This window comes from Nothoprocta perdicaria, unplaced genomic scaffold, assembly GCF_003342845.1.
Source record: "Nothoprocta perdicaria isolate Ctin4 unplaced genomic scaffold, notPer1 scaffold_25, whole genome shotgun sequence".
NCBI lineage: Eukaryota > Metazoa > Chordata > Aves > Tinamiformes > Tinamidae > Nothoprocta > Nothoprocta perdicaria.
In genome coordinates, this window is record NW_020455477.1 from 3,344,554 (window position 1) to 3,368,902 (window position 24,349).

The 24,349-nt window shown below is 38.2% G+C and overlaps 1 long non-coding RNA gene across 1 annotated transcript in view; it reads right to left on the reverse strand.

The window, feature by feature from the left end:
• Nucleotides 1-24,349, reverse strand: part of LOC112947943 — a 63,986-nt gene that overhangs the window by 29,101 nt on the left and 10,536 nt on the right. Inside the window, exons 2-3 of the long non-coding RNA XR_003249509.1 lie at nt 21,737-21,880; nt 4,859-4,957 (exon numbers count right to left, since the gene is read on the reverse strand). This is a non-coding gene — a long non-coding RNA (uncharacterized LOC112947943). The remainder of the gene's footprint in view (nt 1-4,858; nt 4,958-21,736; nt 21,881-24,349) is intronic.

The window sequence follows — 24,349 nt, forward strand, 5'->3', positions numbered from 1 at the left end:
CATAAGGAGTCTCTGAAACAATGTCACCAGAGAGGTTTCTCAATCCTGTCTGCAACTGATTTGCACCAAGGATGTATGAAAAGGAGCCAAAGCCTGAGGCCCGCCTGTTTGTCGACTATTTCAAATAGCAAGGAGGAAGGAACACATACTGCTTTGGTCCTGTGAACTCGTGCGGTTATTAAGACTGAAGTTTGTTATTAAGAAAACAAAAATGCTTGGCAAAAATCCACTGTGTTAGATGACTAAATTTACACTCTCTAAGGGTGTTCTCCAGCCTCTGACACAGAAATCAGGCAGGAAAGAGTAAATCATTTTTTCCAGCAGACGCTGAAAATCAAGTTATTGTTTATGAATATAAATTGTATCCAAATGAGGAATGACTAAGCATTCTGGTGCTTATTCACTTCATTCTCTTTGACTTTTACTGTGTATAGATAGATTTGTAGAACCACTGCAACAGGCTACTTTCATGCATGCGACACTAAATAGCATGCTTTCTTGCATAACGTAACATTTTTTCAGTTTCCAGCCACATATTTTTGTGTGACAATAAACACCACGTGAAAAGGGAAATATAGTAAAAATCATGGTATCATGAATGCAACTAGATATTGATTTGCACTAGACAAGAGATTTGGATGACTTAAGATTTATTTATTTTCCTGACATATCCCCAGCACTTGGGGATCCTTGTAGTTCCTCCTGCTAAAGGAGGAAAAAAAAATGGGGGGGATTTTCAAGGACTTGACTAACAAATGGAAATGTTGGTTAATGGCTGGCAGTGCTTGCATTAGCAGGGGATAGTCCTTTGAATTTTAAGTTACACCTGCATCATTCAGAAATGTTATAAATATTGTATTGATGTGTTTAAAAGATGCACACAAAAATACAGTATCTTTGAAAAGTCAAAAAGTCCAATAGTTACAATTGCTTGTTAAGTGAAAGTATCTACATATTATTTTTCTTATTGCTTACCTACTCAAAGTTTACCAAGGAAGGTTAAGATAAAAAATAAATTTATACCTGTGTGCATACATATATATATATATATTTAATATATATATAAATATACACACTCACATTTTACTTATATATATATAAGTTAATATATGAAGCTTCACACACTCACATTTTACTTATATATATATATAAGTTAATATATGAAGCTTCACAGTCTTTGGTCCTTTCTGAATTCTTACTTAATCTTGGATTTCCAGGTAATAGCAACACTAGGGAGAAATAGTGGAGATTTCACTGTCTGTACCAACTAAATGTTTATGATCGTTCCTCTTAGATGTAGCATTTGTCTCATGTAAATTTCTGCGGTATTTCCTGGGCTGCATTCAGAAGCGAGGTACTACATTAATCCCCTACAAATGTGGTGGGTTTTTGAAGATGATTTATACAATTTTCCTCAGATTGGATGAGCTACCTATGCACTTCTTAGTATTGTTCAATTTTTGGTCTATAAAATTTTAGAGTGGACTATACTAAGAAATTGGCCTTTATCCTTAATTTCCTGAAGCACTACATTCAAGACAGTAGAGTTAGCTTTTATTTTCAGAATAAGGAAAACTGCGAAGTCCATAATGCTACATCACGGAAAATCTGGAAACGCTGACACACCCCGTAAGGCTCTCAGACTGAAGCATGACTATAGTTACATTTCTGTGATACAAAATCTGTTTTTTTTTCTTTTTCTTTCCGTTCTCTGTCTATTAGAAACAGAGAGAAACTATGTTTTTAATTAAAATCAGGGAGACAGGTAGAAATCTTAACATCCCTGAAATAAAAATGAAAAACATAAAACTTTAAGTTTGCCAAAGATCAAATGAGGCAACATGGTTTGTTTGCCTTTTTTTTTTTTTTTCTCTCCCAAAACAAAATAAAAACAACAGAGGAAAGTTTGTCTTACAAACGCTTTATGCAGTATATCCCTATTTTTTTTTCACCAACGAAATATCCCAGAGGACAAATATCTTTCAACAAAACTTCAGTTTGGCAAGAAAAAATTCCCTCCTCTCCCCACTCCCTTCTATAACAAAGCCAGCTTTGAATTATTTGTTTTACTACATGTGTTAATAATGCTGTGCTCTAAGGGCTCCTATTGAATTGTAAGAAAGCCTGACACATCACGTAAGATTGTCAGAATCAGCCTGAAGAGTTTAATCAAAATCAAATTATTGATTTGTACTATAGGGAAGGCAGGCAGTATCTGAGGAAATCAAAAAGTGTCAAGAAGAATTAAGAAACTTTCTCACTCTCCCTTTTTAATAAGATTATTTGAGCAAAAGAATCATCTTTCCTTGAAAAACAGGCTGTTGTCTTTTGTAGAAGGCTAGCACCAGACAGCACCAGAGCCTGGCCTAGCACAGAGATGCCTTTTGATCAGCCCTGCTCCTGCTCCCACCAGGAGCTCCCTCCTACCTCCCGAGAAGCTGCGTGCAGCAACCTCGCTTGTCTCCCAAACTGGGATGCACTTATGCGGACTGGTTTGAAAAGATGGAGATTACAGCTCTTATCCAAACACACCTCATATAGGAAGTGTCCTGGACACATCCAGGAGAGGTTTCATATACAGTTTAGTTAGAGAAGAGCGGGTCAGGTATGAATCTATCCCCTCCCGGGGGTTCCATACCCACACACTATGAACGCACCATGTGGTTGTGTACATACTTCAGAAGCAGCAGTTTGCAAAAGAGGAGTCATCGTTCATTAGGCTAGAGACGATCACAGGAGTAAGATTGTGATCCCACTACAAGGACCTTTTATCCAATTTAATCCATTGAAAAATTAATGAAAATGCAATTAATGCACATAATCTAAATAGGTTTCTAATTTTTTTTTCTCCCCACTTCTATTTCATGAAAAGGTTTATACCACAAAGCCTCCCATCCCCAACCCGACAAGAAAAAGCCATTTCCCAGTCTGTCCAAAGCCTCAAGCTCTACTTGTCCCAATGATTTATACACCAGACACTGCCATGCAGACTACATATAGCAAGATCATGAAGTTCAAGTCAAATCAAAACCTTTTTTTTGGTGCTGCCTGTGATCTGTATGCTTTGATAACTATTCCTTATTTTACATTTACACAAAGAGTGAACCTGTATGTGAAATGATCTAATGAAGTTCTACAAGAAACTATTTTACAAGTGACCATTGATAACACCTATTTTGTTGCATGATTGGTACAGTATTTTTAAATGGTTCCAAAAAGAAAAAACTTGAAAATTTTACGAAGTTATGAAAGACCTATTTACTCTTATTTGAGATCAAGAAATGTTTTCTGCAAGCAACCTTGCATTATCAACTTAAGGTCAGCCTCTGCACGCAACATCCTCAGTCAGTTCTAGGTCACAGCAAGGTAAAATGTTCCTCTGAGTCATTTCTGCACACATTTCTGACAAGCAGCAGACATCCTTCATTACAACCTTTACTGAAAATATTTGTCTCTTAGTCTGCTTTTGTGACACTGACCTCCTCACTTTAAAATTGGGCAACACATTACGTCTCTAGTTATACTTAATTTCCTATTTCTTTGCCTTATTTAGCTATTTATTCCTCTGCAAAATGAGATTATAAAGCATTTAGCAATGCTTTATACACATTCTTTTCACGTTCTTAATGCACATTTCTCAGATATAATGAGACAACTAAAAAGAAGATCAGACCCATCAGCTTCTATGGGCACTTAGAACTCCTTGGTATTATTCCACAATTGCACATTCATCACTGGTGCAGGTAAAGATATTCCTATGTTACGAGGGCAGTTTTCTGTGACTAATTTGTGACTTTAGATTCTTTCATGTCCTCTCTCCTTTCGTGCAAATGTGAAAATCATTTTCAAAACAACACTAAGAAAAGCAGCGTACTCTGTCACATTGAAGTGTTCAAGCAGAAGCTCCCCAGAGACTTCTGTGATAGCTCATTTATATATAATTCAACTAGAGCGGTTAAGCTGTGCTGATGTAGAGTTCAAGTGCCTTTGCTTATTTGCCTGGTTCAGTGGGTAAGGGAGGAGGGGGTGGAAGAATTATTAGCTTGCCCAGAACTCAGTATTTTTCGTATTATCATCTAGTGGGGAATGTGATGCCACCCTCCGTCAGCTAGCCATACACCCAAAGACAGTGCTCAAGGTAAAGGAGGGTCTGAAGGATTACTGCTGTCTCTGAAAGATGATGGGATGTTTGGGTCATTGGGCCCTACTCCTGTGGAAGGACCAGCAAATATGCAAGGGGCATAAAAGATGCTGCATCCATACAGGCTAAAGAAGCTTAAATCACAGAGGCAAAATGACTCACAAACTACCAAGTCCCCATAGTGGCCATACAAACAGTTTGACTGGTAACATTATTTAGTTGCTCTTGCATTGGAGTTAGCTAAACTGTAATTGCATATAATACATAATTGCATGTAAGTGCTGATGGAAACAGAAGAAAACAAGGTGGGAAAATTATACTCTGTCCTTCAACCCAGTAGATCAGCAGTATCCATATTAAATACTAATGCAGTCTGAATAAATGTTATGTCCTCTTCACTTTCCTTTTAAAACTCTGAGAAAACAGATGGGCTCTCCTGCATGCCCTTTAGATTAAGAGATTTGTTGAAACAAACGAAGAGAAAATTCCAAGGGGAAATGGCCCTCTAGTAGCTTTCTGTGCTTCTCCTCACTTAGTATTTTTGCTTCATCCCTTTCAAGATCTATCTTAGCAAGCTTGAAGTAGCTTGAACTGTAAGTATAAAAATAAACAAGCTTTGCTGAAGCCCCAGTAGCCTATGAGCAAGGCAGGTTAAGGCTATTTCAGAACTCTGGATGTCAGGAAGCCCACTGAAAGAACCACAGATGTTTTTCTTACCTGCAATGGTTCTAAGTCGTACTGGCCTTTGAGATCAGCGAGAGCAACTTCTCTCTTCGTCATCTCCTTTCCCCCGAGGATGGCTTAGGGTCACACCAGCTGGGACCAGAAGCATAAAGGTTACAATTCTACATGAATAGCTGTTCCTACAAGTAGAAGCAAAACGTATTCAAATTTCACATGAGATGTTGCAGCAACACAAAGCATCCTTTTTTGCTTAGCAAATCCATTGCTTTTGGATGTAGCTGTCCAAAGTTCTGGGAACTCAGTTGACCTGTCTTAATGTAATAAAAGTAGCTGCTATGAGCTATATGTCAGCCACTATAAACAGAAGTTTCATGATTTACTTCCTTCTTTTTTCCTGTTCAGCTCTAATACCATCTCTATGGAGGCAGTTTTTAAAATAACTATCTTTACAAAATAACGGCAATTTGCACATTGGAATAACTGGGGAAACCCCATGTACTTCAGCAAGCACTGACTGAGGCCTCCAACATCAAATTCTATCATCCTTAAAGGCTTGACCTTGCAGCACTAAACATTGCTGGGAATTACGCCATTGGCTTCAAAGGGAGTAGGAACAAGCCCTAAATAAGCAAAACTTCTAGTTATTACTCCAACAGGAGTAATCCTGTCAGGCCACAGAATGTGTCTATATAAGCCAAAAATTCAACAGAGCTTTCTAAATTATATCCATACACTTTGTATGAGAGCTGTGCATTTACATATGTGCAAACCATTCAAATGTGCATATCAGGTAACTGGATGGGAGAAAGGCAGAGGGGACTCATAAGTGTTTCTGTGAACTTGAACGTGTCTGCGAAGAGAGGTTCAGACCCCTTCTGCGAGATCGTCTCTCCAAACCACACACACAGATAGACAGCACAGACTCCTCATAGACTAAATGCCACAAAGGAGTCTTACAGTTAAGCTCTTCCCATCTTCTGCCCTTCCTTGATATGAAACCAATTGAAAATGGGTTGGATATATGTGTTCTTTTCTGCAATAGCATTACTTTAGCAACAGCATTGATCAAACTGATGTGCTAACAAGCAGTGCAGACTGTGTTTGAACCCCCTTTCTTAAGCAGGAAAAAAAAAAAGGCAGAAGAATATGCCCAGTATGTAACTAATAGAATTGCCTTTGCAGGGTGGACCCTGCTATCTCTGCCACAGAACTCACTGTCCACAGAGCCACAATCGCTTAAAGATTATGACATAGATATGACAAAAAGCCGTAAGATTCATATGTAGAGGCAATGGCTGGGGTTATTTGAAACTGTGACTCAAACAGCAGGAAAACTGTTGTCATCACTCTGGAAAAGGTTCCACAAGGCAGCTGCTGGAGCTGGAGGCTCTCGAAGCTCCAACAAGCAGGCTTTAAAATTCCACAAGGTTTGCTTAGCTTTCCCCATGCATCCCACACTACTTATGCCTTACCCTCTTGACCCCAAAAGTCACCAACATCACAAAGTCTTAAAAGTTTTATTGAATAGGTATCTAAACTGCCTCTAAATGCAATTTCCAGAGGTGTGATGCTTAAACAATCCAAATGTAAAATACAGTCAGTCACTTTGTTTTTCTAAATCAAGTTTCCCCTGCTTCACTAACTTCCATAAGGCTCACTCGGCTTTCTTTTGGATTTCCCATTTCACAACAAATACATCCTATCCTGCACAGCAAAGCAATCAAGGATGGATACATGCCAGGCTAAACTTTCAAAATATCTCATTGTGGGTTTTTCCTCCTCATTTCAGAATTCATGACTGCATTTGAAAACCACAGATATGCAAGAGAATGACTCTCGGTATGAAACAGCATATCCAGGTTCAGTTTTTAACCTACAGAAGTTCAAATCTGCTCCTAAGTTTGGCATGAAGGGCAGTGATATCTAATATTCTGAATGAGTAAAGAATTTCAGTAATACAAAAGACAGGTAAAAAAAAAAAAAAAAAAAAGAAATCTTACATATTACTGAGTCTCCTATATACCTCTCTTGGGAGAATACAGAATACAGCAACTCCTGTGGGGAAAGAAGGGAAATGCAACAGGCTTGGATGCAGCAGCTGAGGAGTTAACTTCTAAAGAAAGAGAAAATTCCAGCAAAGACAATGATAAAGGCCACTAAATCCAGAGACACCTCCTGCACCAAAACTGCTTCCCTTGCCAAAGATTCCTGCTTGGTTATTGATTCAGTGAGAGTGCAGTTATTAATGGTATGAAATCCCTCAGAAAAGGCCAGTTCCAAGACCAGAAGATAAGGGATATTGTGAGGGGAACTGAATGACCGAAAGGAGAACATGTATCTACCCTGAGTGGAGGGGATAAGCATAAGGCATCGCCTTGGAAGATAAAAAAAATAAATAAATTAATTAATTAAAAAAAAAAAATTAAAAAAGAAGGACTTTGATGTTACCTAAAATACGATGAAAGACATGTGCTCATATTGGGAGTTTTTGAAAACAAAGAACTTGAACATCTGCACATAGCGCTCAAAGGAGAGAACCATCTCTTCCCCAGCAAAACACTGAGGTCTCCACCCATCCATTAGTTTTTATTAATCAAAATCTTGTTGGCTGACAAGAGAAATCTGCCAGCTCCAACTCCTCCCCAGCCCCGGGCATCGCCTGCTGCTGGTAAGATAAAGGGCAAGGATTTCCCCCGGTAAGGCTCCAGAGGAACCAGCTGGAGGCCTCCCATGGCAGGAAGTCAATTTATGGTCTTGTGACACAGCAGCTGCTGCAGAAAACTCCCTGTGGCGCTGGAAGGCACCCAGTCCATTCTGCTTCCACTTGCTCCCTGTTTAATGAGATCTCAAAAAAAGACAGAAGTTTACGCCCAAATGTTCAGAGACTTCCAGAATCTTCTCTTTTCTCAAACATATTTCCAGCACAGAGACCGTCTGCAGAAGAACCTTTGTGCATTTGCGTGGCTCATGCACTTCAAAGCCCTCACAAGTCCAGTCCTCCCTTCCAGGAGGTTTAACACCTCTGCTAGAAGTGCCGTTTCACACGTAAGTGTCATTTGGAGGAAGACTGTTCAGGGAGAAATGGAGAATAAATGGATAGTAGAAAACTTCTGTGTCAGCTTTCAAAACTATCACAAAACCAGCAAAGTTTAAACGGCAGTTCTAAGTGAATGCTTTCTGAGGTTGATCGCATAGAAGGACACTGGCCCACACGAGATCTTAAATGAACCCTGACTGTCTCCCAGTGGGAATAGACTCATATATGAGAAAGAGACCACCTGCCATCCATCCGTGTCTTTTCCTGCTGATCTGCATTTCAGACTTTGTCCCTGTCTGGCATTTCCACCAGTACCCACTGCATTACATTTTCAATGGTATCCTGCTTCCCACGTTAGTTCTTTTTGGGGACACAAAAAAAAAAAAAAAAAAAAAAAAAAAAAAAGAGAGAGAGAGAGAGAGAGAGGAATTCCAAGAGCTGCTAATGGCCTCTTGCAGTCCTGCAGAAGTCAGAAACATTTTGTCAGTTGGCATTTTCTGATATTCCCATCTCAAACAGCTGCTTCCCCGCCGCTGGCATTCTGCCCAAAAGCCAAGCCACCTAGTTAACACAGAACTGTCAATAATCCATAGACTTTAACCTGATAAAGTAATCAGGGAGGATATCACACAATCAGGTCCTAAGAACAGTGATAAATAATTGGCATTGCTAATCAGGTAAGTGCAGAGGAAATACCTCAGGAATGATTTACATCAAAATCACAGAGCTGTGAGTAAAACTAAGGCTAAGTTTTTCAGGAAGGCATTGCCCATTATAGTTGCTAATCTCTGTGTCGTGCTCCATGTGTAAATTAGATGAGAATCTGCTTTCTTTTCTCTCCTTATGAAGCTGGCTCTTTATGCCACAATTCTGTTTCAGTAACATCAGGATTTTGCCCGAGTTCTCTGGAGAGACTCGTTTTCACTAAAGGTCTGGTGAGCGCAAAGAGGACACACCAGACTAATCGATCAAACAGAGTTTCCTGTAGACTGACCTGAATGAAATCTTCCAGCCACATCTAAGGGTCAGGCACGATGGGCCACACACCACTGCATCTTCTGGAATCTTGTTCTCCACAAGTACCTCTCGTTCTCCACAAAGCACCTCTCTTTCACCCACCCAGCCTCCATTCTTTTCTTTCCTCTCTTCTTAAGTCAGCTAAAACCCTTTCTGCATCATTTGTTTCCCTTCATCCTTCACTTCTCTCAAAAATGATTCCTGTGCAGGAACCTGTGACTTCTTTTCCCCACTCGGAAAACACTCTGCTGCTGTAGGAAGGCATCTTTCTTTCACTTGCTTGTACTTAAGTTTCCCCATATGCAAAACCAAGTACACAAGTTGCCCACCATCATGACAGTCTCTAATAGTCCTGGATGAAAAATATTCTCAGTGCTATTACTGTAATTTATTACATCCTATCCTCCCTAAATACCATTTCCTTGCTGCAAACCAAAGATCTCATTTTCCTGGCATCTAGCAGCCCTGCAGTATCTTTGTTGATATCCTGCCAAGATCTTTACAGGTTCTCAGCAAATCTGCTAGTCTCTGCTGGGGCCAGCTGCTGTCTACAACCCTCACATATTCTGAGCTTCGTTCGATTAGAAACACCCTGAATATATTACGTGCTTCTGACCTCAAGGGTAATCAGATGGAAAAACAACACTTTTGCCAACCACAGCAGAAACTTTACCTCTTGAGCCCTGAAATTCAATTTGTAAAATATCACAAAGGGTGAGAAGACATAGGGTCACAGAAAGGAAGAAATTTTCATCCAAGCTTTCATAATGGTTCAAGCTCGGCATCATGTCCAAAGACATTTATCCCACTTTCCTGAAGAAACAAATGAAATCTCAGAAGCTAATAAGATTTGAGCTGCTACCAACACTTAAAAAAAAAAAATGCTGCAGAGTGCTGTCAGCATCCCAGTGTAAATCCACTGCTGAACATAATGGATTCAAATGATTCAGTATTGTTTCATTGGATGTCAAATTTTATACATAGCAAAAGACTCATTTTTAACTGTCAAAAGGTTATATTAACTTTTTGTTTATTGGTCAGCTATGCTGCTCTATCTGTTGACTTCTCATAGTACAGAAGCGCACTAAGCACTAGGCTACTTGACAGAAGGAGGTAATCATTAGGCTATGAAGTAGCCACGTGGTGACCTGTGAAGACAACAAGTTCTTTTAAAAAAGGAAAAAAATGCCATCAGACCTCAAGAGAATTCTTGAGAGTATTTAGTACCCTTGCAGCAGGAGAAGCAAGCCTATAAAGGACTTGACTTGTAGAAGCACTGGTGTTATGATATGCAGGTGCCCCAAGGAGCAGGGCAAGATTTTAAAGATTTTAAAGGTCAGTATGATAGACTTACATGTCCACTCTGGCAGTTCAGTGGCTGTACTTTTTGAAAACTAGCCCAGGAGAGCTCTCTCTCCCTGCACAAATTCAGAAGTAAATACACTATAATAAACATAAAGGAAGGGATTTTTTTGACTATTAATAAGCAAAAACCAACCAACCACCCAACCAACAAAACCCTACAATAATGGGTGCTTTTCAGCAAGAAGTAGTGGGGAAAAGACAAAAAATCACATGCACATCCTATGAAAGGAGAATGAAGAAGATACTCCTACTTTGCTAGTACATGAACTGTCTACAGGTAGCACCTTCCTTAAGGCAAACTGTTGAATGATTTTTTAACAAAGTTAAGAAACAGAACATTCAGATTAGCCATAATACTTCACACAATCCTTTCTCATCCAGCTCCCACTTCCTATCTTAATATAGTCTCCCACTTCCCATCTCTTCCGCTGCAAGAAGTCCAACCTGGACACCTGAACTACAGTTACTCTTTACTTCATAGAGCAGAGGGACAAGAACAACAGGGTGATTATCTCTGTGGCAAAGAATACACTTGTCTCTTGATTAGGAAATCCCCAGCCCCGTGCACTTGCTAAGTCCTTTTTTTTTTTGTTTTTGTTAAACCAAAATGCATTATCGTTAATGATGCATATTCCATTCCTAGTGGCACTACCACTAGCAATGCATAAACTTAATGCAGGGCATAACAAACTACACATCAAGAGTTGGTTAGCATCAGCTCTTGAGCGCTGCTGTGAATCTGTACCCTGTAGGTACAATGACTTCATCTGTGCTAAATACCAGCTGAACTCCAAACCTCTGTGCAGCTGACTGAGCAGCCGCGCAGCCTGCGCCGGGGTACCAGAGGACGCCGAGATGCTCAGTCAACCCGCCAACCTTGACTAACGTGCCTTCCCCTTCAATACACATCACTTCAGCGAGACAGCCTGTCTTAGGGGAGAAACAGCAAAGGAAGGGAGTTAAGGAGAAAATGACTGAACCTTTTTTTTGCGCTGTCTTATCAGTATCATGAGGGTCACTGCATAAGAATTTTTAACCTGAGAAGTCTGGTGCAAGACTGAAATACTACTTCCACAGAAGGACATGTGCTGCAACTAGAAACGATTTTGGCTGCAATAGCGTATCTTAACATTAGGCATTCCACACAGAGTTTTCTTTTCTCAGTGTGTGAGAAAATAGATAATTTCTTAATGAAAATTAACTATTCCTAAATTAAAAAACCTCCAATGACATCTTTAAGACACAAGTATAGACAGAGTAAAGCTGCGTATGCTTTTGTGGAGTTCGGAAGTTCTGCACCTGGAAGCATTAGGATGCAAGTTCTTAAAGGAATGCTGTTGAACAGGTCTAATAATTGTCTAGAATTAACTTCACAATATGGAAAAAGTTCAACAATTAACTGTTAGTCCAAAGGTCTGACCCTTTCAACTCTCAGACAAATAATTAGAAGACTTAGTTATGTTACTGAAGTTTGGTCATGACAGTGTTCAACACAAAACTTTATTAGAAGTATGCAGATCTCCACTCAAGCTTTTTTATCATTAATCTGAGGTAAGTATCTTAGAAAAAAAAATATGTATATATATACATACACACACACATATACATATATATATATATATACACACACACACACACACACACACTGTAAATACTGCTATGCAAACAGAAGATGGTTCAGATTTTCAGAGTACCGAAAATACTCAGTTTCGACAGGGGCTTAATTCTGCTGAAACATTCTCCAGCTCCTAACTATAAACTCATGATTCGCCTCCCCAGTGGATGCATTGGCCTAGTGGATGACTCAATATAGGCACATAACCAATAATCAAAAGGACAAAACTCTTAAAAGATTATCACCGGGCCATTGGATTTATGATTTGATCCCTTGATCATTGTTCTCCGATTTTATTTTAAACTTTTAAATAAAAATTCTAACTCAACTTTATATAATTCAGAGTACCAAGTTTAGAAAAAGATAGTAAAATACTTTTATCGTACAACTCACACAACTCACCTGGCCAGTCACAAAAGACGGGTTGTTTAGAGATCTAAATGCACAATTTTTTGTATAAAAACTTTTATCAAATCAAATTACTGTTTGGGAGAGGGAAGTGGCAACAGTTTTCCACACAAGATACTCCCTGCCAAGTAAATAGTATATTTCTATGCACACCAAAATGAACGTGTTGGGCTCCTTTCTCTTTGATTTAAGGGACATAAATCAGTTAAGAACAATATTGTCAAGAAAAAACCCTATTACAGTCTGGGAAGAGAATCTCTGGTACTAATTTTTGCAAGATCCTTCATTGAGGAGACTCTCAACCATGTTAACATTTTCTCCATGTCTCTTTTACAGACACTGCTGCTTATCATTAAGCACATGCATTTTGGCACTTTCCCCATTGGTGAAGTTGTTCTGTTGGGCCAGAATTTTTCCATCTGATTTAGTAATATTCAAATGCCAAGTTTACACACATGCTTAGATAGGCACCCGATCAGGTTTTAAGAGACCAAGCTGTGTGATTGTGCTTGCATCCCCATGCACGCATCTGCTTTCCGCACACTCATCCAATCAGAATGAAAAAGCTCGAGTTTCAGACCAATTGTTCCACAGATTTTTAAGCGTATTAGGAGGATGGCAGTCACACTAATTTAAGTCACCCTGCTGTGCAAGAAAAATTGTTCAAAAAATCATGCTCCCCCTCAATCACAAAGAACTATAAAATTATCTAGCGTAGCCAATTCAGAAAATATCACACCCATAACTATACAATGTGAAATGTAGAGTTGATAAGATCATCTTTAATTAGAATTTAAAGCTCATTTTGCAGTTACTGTGGGAAAGTTGTTTTGATCTTTAGCCACAAGGTACTAAAAATAAAAGATCTGCTGTAGACATTAGTTAATAGGTCAGACAAAGAAATTACAAATGTACTGGAAAGATATGAGGGAGAATCCCTTACTTGGTGCAAACCAAACCCAGAAGTGAGTACCTACTGAGCAGAACCAAATGAGAAATTTTCATTAAAATAGGTATGTCCTCACTTTATTTTTCTGTTCCCCCTGGCCCAGACAAATAAAAACATCATATGCAATATTTTTCACAGCAAAAGAAGAAATTAAAATTAAAATATAAAAACACAGAAATGTAACAGTTTTCATCATCTTCTATTCCAAATGGAATCTTAACATTGTATTTGTAGTCATTTGTTCAAAAAGATGAAAATACAAAAGAGAGTTTCTTTTTTTTAACCAAGTTACTTAAATCAAGTCTGTATTTTTAGGGGGAGAATGAGCAAGGAGGAGTAACATTTTTGGCTGAGAAGAGTATAAGAAGGTGATTTTTATTCCAGCTTAGGATAAAGCTGTATGATACTTTTAAAATAATTGCAACTTTTAAACTATATTTCAAATGAATATATCCCCAGTGAATAAAATAATGTAAGCAGAGTTAAGTGAACTAATTCAGATGAAATTCAAGGCCAAAACAAAATATTACACTTCATTCTTCTTCCAGTTCTGGTTATTGCCAAATACTAAGAAAAAAAAATTAAGAGCACTTGAATTTAGCCAATCCAATCAATACAAAAAATCAAACATGTCTCTCCTTTTTGGACTGACATTCTGCAACTAGAAACTCGTAAGCAAGTCTGGGTCGATTTCAGACTATTACTTAAATCCAAAAAAAATCAGGACATTGTAAAGTAAAATTTAATCGCAATGTCCATCCTCTTAAACACCTATGATTAAACTATGTAATCTGTTCACACAGTTTAGAATCATAAGGTCAAATTCCCATGGTTCAGTAGCTTTACTAACCCTGTTAACTGTACATCGACTAATTGTATAACTCATCCAGTTACAAAGTGAAATCATTTTGCAATACTGCCCTGTAAAAAGTATAACCATTCCAGATAAGTGAAAAAGATATGGCAATTTTGTTTTTAAATCTATATATAATGCTTGTGGTACAGTCTAAAATTTTGAAGCATCAGAAATGGGGACTCAAAAAGTGATTGCCGAAGCTCTTTCCATGGTTTTGAATTAGACAAGCATAGGAAATCTCGTTCTGTGAAACGTGATAGCTTAGTCTCATAAGAAATAGTTGGACATGGAAGGAAAGTTCTTCAGCTTTCTTTGGCCATATTCAGCTACACAAGTAAGATATAAACTAATGTGCAAATCCTGTTTTCACTCTTCCCTACTTTATTCCAAAAAATGAGAAGTGTTTTTCCTGTTTCCCATTCCATAGGGTGTTTGGTTACGATTTTCTCCTTCAAGTACTGTTCCGAGTCTTGCCATAGATGTGATTTCCCTCCTCCTAAAAGTAAGCTCCTGTACATCATAACTCAAGTGACCAACAACAGCTTAGAGGACAATATTTTTTGGGGTGGATTACAGCAGAACATCACTGACTGTTCTCTGAAACTATTCTAGCTCTAAAACTTTTAAATCTAGTTAGTAAATATTATAAAAACCTAGGCAGCAGACCTTTGTAGCTTTGAGCACTGACTTGCATCTTTCTTTCCAATTTTTTCCTTATTACAACTTTAAATGCCTGTGAGGGATTTTTGTCAGAGTGTGTCAGTGGCAAAATCAGGGCACCAGCTTGTTAAATAAACAATCTGCCCTTAAGCCATTCCAGAAAAAGGATGAGATTTCTCATACTTACATCTTTTGTGAGTTAAGGTTTATTTAGGTTTCGAATCCCTCAAGGCAAGCATGCAATGTGTAAAGCAGAAGCCAGTAAGAGAAACATTTTACTCCTGAGAAAGAACATGGCTCTTAAAACAGATCAAAATGCCGCACTTCATTAAACAACATTAGCCTTTCTTGTCTAATAAACTTTCTTCTTTATTTATTTTTTCAGTTGTATTCATTTGTATCTATTTTTAAAAGGTATGCTTAACTTCCATATAAACAAGGCACTTGGAGAGCCATGGCTTTTAATGCTCAAACTGTAAAAGGAACATCCAAGTGGAAGAGAATTTTTGTCCTTTTTTTTTTTCCTTCTCTTCTTTTTGGTCTAAGAATGCATGGCTATTATATAAAAATATTATATGTTACTATTCTAAAAAAAGGCAATGAAAGTATTAAAGAGAAAAAATTGCCTTTTGTTAAAAAAAACTAGAAATGCACATGCTAAAGGTTTTGCTTAATTGTCTATACCAAGACATATGCAAATTCATATGCAATTGATTTTTTTTTTCATTAAGGCACGTCTTTTCAGAAGGTTTGCAAAGAAACCTGACACCAGAAACCTTTCCTATTTTAGACTTTGTTAAAAACCTGAAACTCATGTTAATGGAACGGCTGGCTGAAGTTCACAAAGCTTGAGAGCAGCTCTAGACCTGTTTGCAGCACTTGTAGCTTTGTAGCTCTCAGCGTCATTAGAGATTGGTCTGAAGCTGCTTCAAGTGCCTGAACAGAGAGATGCAAAGATAGGCTGTGGTTCTAGATCTGAACATCACCAGTTTCAACAGCACTTGGATCTGACAGCCTGTACATAACAGCTCCTCTCTAAATGAATCAAAGTTCAGGAGAGCTTACCTGTCTAGAAAAATGCATATGTATGGCTAAAAGATTAAAATATTATATACTTGATTGTTGGAGTAAAAATCACAGAGGTAAAATTATGGTTCCAGGAGAACAGCAGCATCTCTTTCTCTTACCATTTTTAACGGAGGCTGACAGTAATCCATCCCAGAAGGGCACACAGTATACTACCTCATGGTTTGAAAAATAAATGTCAGTTTAATTGTATCATTTTGCAGTAATGCAATGATACACCTTGTGCACCTTTCTTGTTTTTAAATGGCCCTTAAAAAGGAGTACAGAACACAAGTGACTCTACGGAAAAGTGGTATCTATAATTTAATTTCATTTAGCTATTAAGGAACACTAAGCTTTTCTAGAAATCTGTCCAGTTTCTTTTGAGACCATGGGCTACTTCTAGACATCACTATTTTGTGAAAAATTGAAAGGAACTTTATAAAAATATTCACACTCTATATTACTGCTCAGCAGGAATATAATCTGGAGTTCTTGCATTGCCAAATGCAATTTAATTTTCCTGTCAGGCTGCCCGATAGACATATCTACAGAGTTTTTAGATGGGAGATAAAACTTGGCTACTTAATGTATAATGTACTTTTCTTCTCATTTGCTATCCAGGGATTCAGTCTACACCTGCTCAGCAGGGTTTCACTAATTCAGTTTGCTATTTCTTGAACTCTATGTGTACATTTTATTCATTTAAAACAAAAAACACAAATGAAAAGCAAACACATACACACAAATCCTGCAGGGGCAAAAGTCTCTCCCATTCACAAACACTCTGGAAACTGCAGCCTGTACTGCTCACTGTTATCCCTTCACTTTGACTCCCAATAAAACCAAACCTAAATACGAGCTGTTATTTCATTGTGCATCGAGGCAGTTCGAGCATCCATTGAAGATGCAGAAGTGCCACTTGCACAAGCAAAGCAGAATATCCTGGCCCGCATTCGCAGATAAATTAGAAACCCTGCTGAAGTCAGGGGAAACAGAGATCAGAAAGCACTTGCTTCTTTCAAAGAAAGTAATTCTGTGAGGGAATCTTCATGCATTAACTGAATCTCCCAACTGAGCACTTGTACCAGAAGCCTCCCTGCAGAGCAACACAGGCAAATCCAGGAGTTCTTCCCAAACTGTTCCTCGACACAAGGGTGCTAAAATTGTTTCAACCCTTATTGCTTTCTTTATTGAATTGGGAGAAGTACAACCACACTATATGTGCATATAAATTCCCTCTTAAAACATCTTAAAGCATTTTAATAACAAGAAGTTTATGATTATGCTTCCCAACTGTGCCAATATCTATTTTTCTGAGGTTACATGAGATAATAACATACTGTGTAATGATACTACGCTATTATTTAAAACTAAGTATTTGCAACATAAACTTTGAACTTCTAAAAACTGTTGGTTAATCAAATACATGTCAGTGATGAACTGGCATCAATGAAGAAATGCTGAAGTCAATGCTGAAGCACCTGACAGAGCTGAGGGATGAAAATAACAACTCTGGATACATAATATTTTGAATATAAAATGCCTATGCTGAGTAATATTTACCACGCTTACTTCAATACACAATGAGCAGAGAGACGCTAATAATCTCCATGTGAGGCAAGAAAGAGCAGAACAGGATTAGTATTACTGAAAGAGCTGTTTAGGATAGTTTCAGTTGTAGGGTAGTTTCTGGTCCCAAAGAAAGTAAATTCATTCACCCAACACCAACAGTCACAGAGCTTTAAATAAGAGAATAATTTTATCATCAATAAACTAATTAATAAGAAGCTTCTAAAGAGGCAAAGAGGTCTTAAATGAAGAGATAACAACATGAACAGCAACAGCCTCTTGCCAGCAGGACTCTGTACCATCTGCACATGATCCAACAGTTTATTGGATACAGCAGCAAAGAAAGTTGCAGTAATCAAGTCCAGAAAACCATTCAACTCAAGATGCTGGCATTAACCTGTTCTTACCTCAGCACTTTTGACAGGAATGGCAGGTGAAGTAACAACACAATATTATGTGAACACAAGCAATCATTTCTCAAAGTGCTACTGGAAGGTATAATGCCCTTGTAACCATGCAGATACAACTTTAAAGCAGCGGGCAGATCTTGAATTATATAAAGGAAATCTACTCTGGGCATTTGCTTTCTATACTGTTGAAGTCTCTTCTATTTTTTTGACGGTTCCCCAGTCTTTTAACCATTTTCTATGAATCCATTCCAACACACATTATGGAATGTGAAAGATTCATATATATATTGTTCTTTTTTTCTTATAAGGTGCCTGCAATGCAGTTTCTAAAACAATTATGAAGTGTGTCTGCTGTGAGATAACCTCAGTGCAGGACAGAAGGGCAAGCTGTGGGTGCATCTGACCTGTTCTGCAGATACACCTGGCTGCTGTACCAAGACATGTACAGATCAATAAATTGTTCTCTTTTGGGTGGGCAGATTCCTGTGTCTCAGTCTCGGACACCAAGTCACAAAACTGTGTCGCTATGACACATTGGATGTACAGGAGTGCCACATATGCAACTGAAAGCTTGCAGCTCACCATACTGAACTATTAGATGAGTTCCCATAAAAAATGTGCAAGGTTTTGTTATGAGAAGCAAAGGAAAAAAAAAAAAAGATATTTTGGGGAAACACTGAATAGTATCATGATGAACAATCTTATATTTATCCACTAAAATGCAGAGTAAATAGCACCATAGATAGAAATAACGCAGAAAAAGTATTTGTGGACACTTGAATCCACTCTTGACAGGTTGGCACAATGATTAAAAGTCCATCCCTTGTCTACACAGCACATTAAGTGGTTCTGGGTAAAATCCCAATTTTTAAAAGCACTAACATAAATGAACAGTGCAAATTTAGACTAACCCCTTTGCCCAAATATTCAGGAATTCACATAAGGATGAAAAAGGGTTTTGGCAAGGGTCAGAAAACAAAGATGAAATTTGCTTTCCAGTGTTTGGCTCCTTTGTTCTCCCTCCCATGCTCTAGACAGAGGCAACACTGGAAATGAATGAAGACCAGTCTCTGGGGGTTTTAATAACAGTTCAAGAAGATATTCTGCATCTATCAGATCTAGCCTTATAAATTTAAAAATAAAAATAAAAAAAATTCTGACCCATAGCTTTGCAGCTCATTTTATTTAAATAACTCCTAAGTGAGCCAGTGAAAAGAGTCCAACTGGCTTCACCGAGTGTTAGATCAGATGACGCTATTCCACTGTTTTGGATCACCTACTTTAACAAGACATTTCCAAATATCTTCATGAAAAGCATATAGCAGATATTGGCTAATAATAAAAGAGAATCATTCTCACTAAGAGAGTCTTTCTTCAACAAACAAGTAATTGCCTTCTGGAGCAGAAACCTTTTCAGAAGCCAGAGTTATACGTAATGTACATGGAAGTCACAACTAAAGTCCAAAAATAATTGCTCGTGTTTATACATAAACACACTTACTCAAAAGATTAATTAACAGATTCACTTGGTAATCCCCTGAAAATGCAAGCTTTATGCAAAGAATTTCCTGAAATATATGTAGTAGATTCTCTGATCCTCAAATGAAGCCATATTTGCTATAAAAGCAAACTGTATCCAGTCTTTATAATGATATCTCAATGATATCTTCCATAATTCACCTGAGTGAATATATGGTGTCTTAATCTTCAAAGAAGTTCACTGGTTTTCATATCAAAGCATAGAAGTGCTCTTTTTGTTTCCTCCTAAAAATATTGCTAGTACAGAAGCCAGTTTAATCAACAAGCGCATAACCTTCCAATCCTATCTTCTTAAAAAGAAATGGAAATAGCATAGAAAAAAAATGTTTAAGTAATTTTAGATCCATTGCATTAAAGATGACATTACAAAATCGGAAAAAAAAAAAAAAAAAGAAAGCTTAATCAGTTTGATTTTAAGTGGTTCAATAAAGTTTGACCAGTAGCCAAGGCTAAAAAGTCTATGAAAAGACTGTAGCTGCAGAAAACAAAACTGCATTGATTGGCTTATAAAAAGAAAAGATTTCTTTTTCGTAATACCCAAAGGCAAAACATATTTAAAAATGCAGTAAAAAAAAAAAAAAACACTAATTTTATAGCTTTCAGTCCAAACTGACCGAGGTATGTGTAACTACACCTTTCTGCCAATAATACCTGCCTGTCCTGATATTCCCCCCAACCTGGGCCTCCATGTTGCACTTATTCCTTTTCCTTTTTTTTCCCCCTCTCTGTTTTTTTGCACCAAAGAATGTTCCTTTTACAGAAAGCCAAACTTGCTCTTTTTCATTACACTTTCTCTGAAATATATTCTCCAAAGAAATCACCTCATTCACAGCAAAACTGCACCTCACTAATTCTTTCCTTAATTATACCTCTTTTTCTTAATCCTGACTTTGTTCAAGTTTCCTGGTTTAGACAAATACAAATTGGTTCAGTACAGATTATGTGTCCTAGATCAAAACCCTATCTGCATGCAAACATGCAGGAGGAAGACCACAAAGCAGGCTGAGCTATATTGGTATAAATTTTGTGTCATTGCTGTACGAGAGTGGCCTGTAAAATATGACCTGACAAGCAATCAGTCTAAGTTCTTGTTAATTAGGACACTGAAGTAAGCACTCTGAAGTAAGCATGCATCCATACAGAAATGCATGAACTGAAAGGGTAAATTAAAGCCAATTTCATTATTTTAGTCGCATTCAGATGTAAACAACTGTGCAGTCTGGAACACTACTAAGTACTTACAATGTTATAAAAGCAGTCCTCACTACTAAAAATATTGTAAAACCCCTGCATCTTCCTCAAAATTTAATTAAACTACACTATCAATTTTGCATAAACATCTGTGAAGTTGCATTCAACATAATAAAATTTAAAATATACTTTTATATAATTCTACTTCAAAAGCCAAGAACTTTCAGCAATTATCATAATGTGCTTACAGCTCAGATTTAATGAATCCAAATTTATGAAAAACATACTATTTCAGATTTGAAAAGCCTACAAAAGCAGGTTTCTGATAATTAATAAATAAAGAATGTGCTAATTAATTTGATATACATCAATTTTTTTTAAATCCTTTTCACGTGGTAAGTCCAATTTTAAAAAGCAGCAGGTTTATTATATTTTATGTGGCTGCTTATCTCAGTTAATGCAAGATTCATATTTTGTATTTACAACGCTATCATAAGAAAAAGTTATGTTACAAATTATTCTAACAGCAGGATTTTACAATAGAGGAGCATGGAAGACATTTATAATGCACTTGATGTCATTAAAATACAAATAAACATTTGCAGTCTGTGCTAATTAACTTTACTGCTGAAGTAGTAGCATTCCTTACTCTTCTTAAATTGAAGAAATATTGCATTGCAAGCATGGCAGTAAAGTCAAACACCGTAGCACAGAAGATTCATGACTTAAAACCTTTCTCCTGTCCTTTCGAGCACACAGAAGCCTTGGACATTTTGAGATCTAAATGCATTGGGCCCAGTGAGAGGACAGAACATGTGTTGGAGTGCTTAAGAAATATGTTCTACCCAAAAGAAATGAACAGTCTGAGCATTGCACCAAAGCACACCTTAGCAACAAGCAGTGTCTGTTCTCTAGAGTTCAGAAGTTTCCTCCTGCCCTAAAGCTCAGGAGCATCCACGTGCATGCACATGAAGGCACATTCTGCAAGCTCATGTCTGTCCATGGGAATGGAAACTCACCTGGGACAAGGACCAAGCTCTTCAGGTGTTATCACAAAGCTCATGACGCATTTATAGGAATGAACATGTCACTGCCTATGTGGCTAGCTTGCCTTCCTCCACACACTGCCAATCCCCAGTACTGCTCCATGCAGTCATGGTGGCACATAAGAAGTGCCCCAATGGCTCTCATGGAGGGAAAAAAAAAAAAGGTAAAGCTCTGTCTTACCTTTATAGCTAACTTCAGGATCGAAGTTTTGCAAAAACAGAAAAGCAGCTGGCAACAGAATAGCTTAAAGGTCCTGGACAGGTCCTTTTCCTCTCCCAAACAAAAGACACAAAGGTCTGGGATGCACAGCCTGTAGAAAAGCACCTTTAAAGGAAAAAGAAAAACGTTACAGTTGGTTGGAAAGTCTTTGTTCGCTCTGTCCATTAGCAAAAGCATTACTAAACTTTCTGAATTCCTTCTGCACTCACAAATACCACCTAAGCCATCGGCTAAGATATGAAGTTCTTTACTATACTGAGACAGAATTATCATCTCCATCACTTGACCTGATAGTTCCCAGCCATTATCTCAAGAATCTGTTATTTAATACTTCACCTTAGTTTCTCAAATATTTCTTTACTAAAAACCTCCCTGAAACAGTTATATGCGTATCGCAAACACTGGATGCCCTATTACAACATCACACAGCAGTAACCATTGTCCTACTTTAAATACCTTGTGAAATATATCTGCACACTGCAAGAATGCTCAACTCTGGCTTGGTTGCAACACATTGCCTGAGGAAGACAGATCCTATTAAAAAAAGATAGACATGACTGACACTAGCTGGACTGTAGAACACCAGAAGCTCAGGCACAGCGAGCTGCTGGGATCTCCTTTCTGAAATCAGTATGGGTTTAGGTCAATGGAACTTTACTGTGCAAATCACAAGTAGGTCAACAAATGAATGAATGAAATGAGAGTCTTGTCCATCTGCCTAGCAGACCAATGCAGTGAATAAAGGTCTGAAAACACCCCATGGACCAGATGACAAAGTGAACTCAGACTTCTTGTAGCATTCAGGGCTACAGTTCTACAGATGTAGATCCTGACTTGCTGCAAAGAACCTGATCAAACCTTTTACTAGAGTTGACAGTCTAGAGGCAGATGGGTGACTACCAACAACAGACATTCAAAGTACCCAGGCATAGTAAGCTGGCACAGCTTGTTCTTTCTAGGAGATAGTAATCAATGCAAATCTATGCATTAGTTATGAGGTGTTTTAATTCCAATAACAAACATTCTGTGATTGATGAATTTTTCACAGCTGTTGTCTATGTAGCTATTTAATTAGAGCATGCTGGCAGAGGCTGTAGGTTCTTCATCAAGTTGCCGACTCCAGTGCATTCCTCTTTCTGCAGGGGAAGGGCACAGTTGGTAGAGCGACTTGGGCGGCTGGTCAGAGAACTTGACACTTGGCAGAGGATCAGTGCATTAGATGACAAGCCAAATTCCATCAGCTTCCTAAAAATACTAGCAGACTGACAAACAAAAAAGTACTATAACTGCCCGTGCTACTGTCTTTACTTTTCTGTTAGCTATGGGTGCTAGATCCAACTGTGCAGGAGTATCTATTTCGTGAAGTGGGGGAAGAGTCAGCCAAACACAGCCACATGGAAAGGAAACAAAACAAGTTTGTGCTTTGAAAAAAGGTGGCTCAGAGTTCTGGCATTTGCTTTAAGTATTCGACCTTCTGAATTTGCACAACTCCCTTGCAGGGCTATTCGGTTAGGGGAGGGGAATTCCTATCTTAGGTAAGGATCATGTGGCATTGCCTAACCACGGGCCTTAGAGATGGAGATGCCCAAAAGAGGCACAAAACAGGGGGGCCCCATGCTGCTGCCTCATTGACGCATGAAACACCTGACTTGAAGGATTTATGTGCTGAGGTCTGCAGGATGCCTGTGTTCATTCACCCTGTGCCTGCATACACAGTGCCAACAGTAATGCCACTGGTAAACACAGCTCTGGTACCACAGACTTCTGCCCATTAAAACCTGGGAATACCAAGCTTAGTCCACATACGCCACCAAATAGCAGTCAAATGATAGCAGTTTTTACATGCTGTCAAGTTCAACCATATTCACACAGGTCATCTACAGACAGAGGCAGACTATTAACAAGCCTGTGAGCCAACAAGACAGTCAGGATATTGTCCTGAAGAGGAGAAAGATCTGTCTCATCTACAAAGCATCCCATCATTACCCTTGGCTTTGCTTTAGAAGTGCTGATAGGGACTTTGAACTATTTACAGTATGAGAAAATTCAGAATCCAATCATGAATTCTTGAAACTAAAATTGAAACTTGAAAATTCTTGAAACTGAGCTAATGTACTATTATTCTTTGACTTGCTTTGAGCCTCCATAAAATACATCCTCTGCCTGTCCAATAGCCCAGTACTTGAATTTAAAAAGTTTAGCACAAGTTGTTCTGCTCCATGGACTTTATCCCCTCCTCTACAGCAGTTTTCCTCAAGCAGTGGTAATTCCTGCTCTTTCATATCCAGATGCAAGAATCTCCGTCCTACTCATTGGCAACAGCCTCCATTCCCCACCAGTGTGCGATTCCCCTATGACTTGGTATCCTACCTCATAAACAAAATTATAGCTACTTAGCAAATGATTTCAACATGGTTCTGCACACATGGTAGATGTATCAACATAATGAATTAAATGAAGCATTAGTCTCACATAAAACTTTAACCACCCAGACATTAGACATTTTGTCCCAAGTACGGCCTTTGTATTTGCTCCATGGATACATGCAGAATGACTGCTCTTCAGGAATGGTCC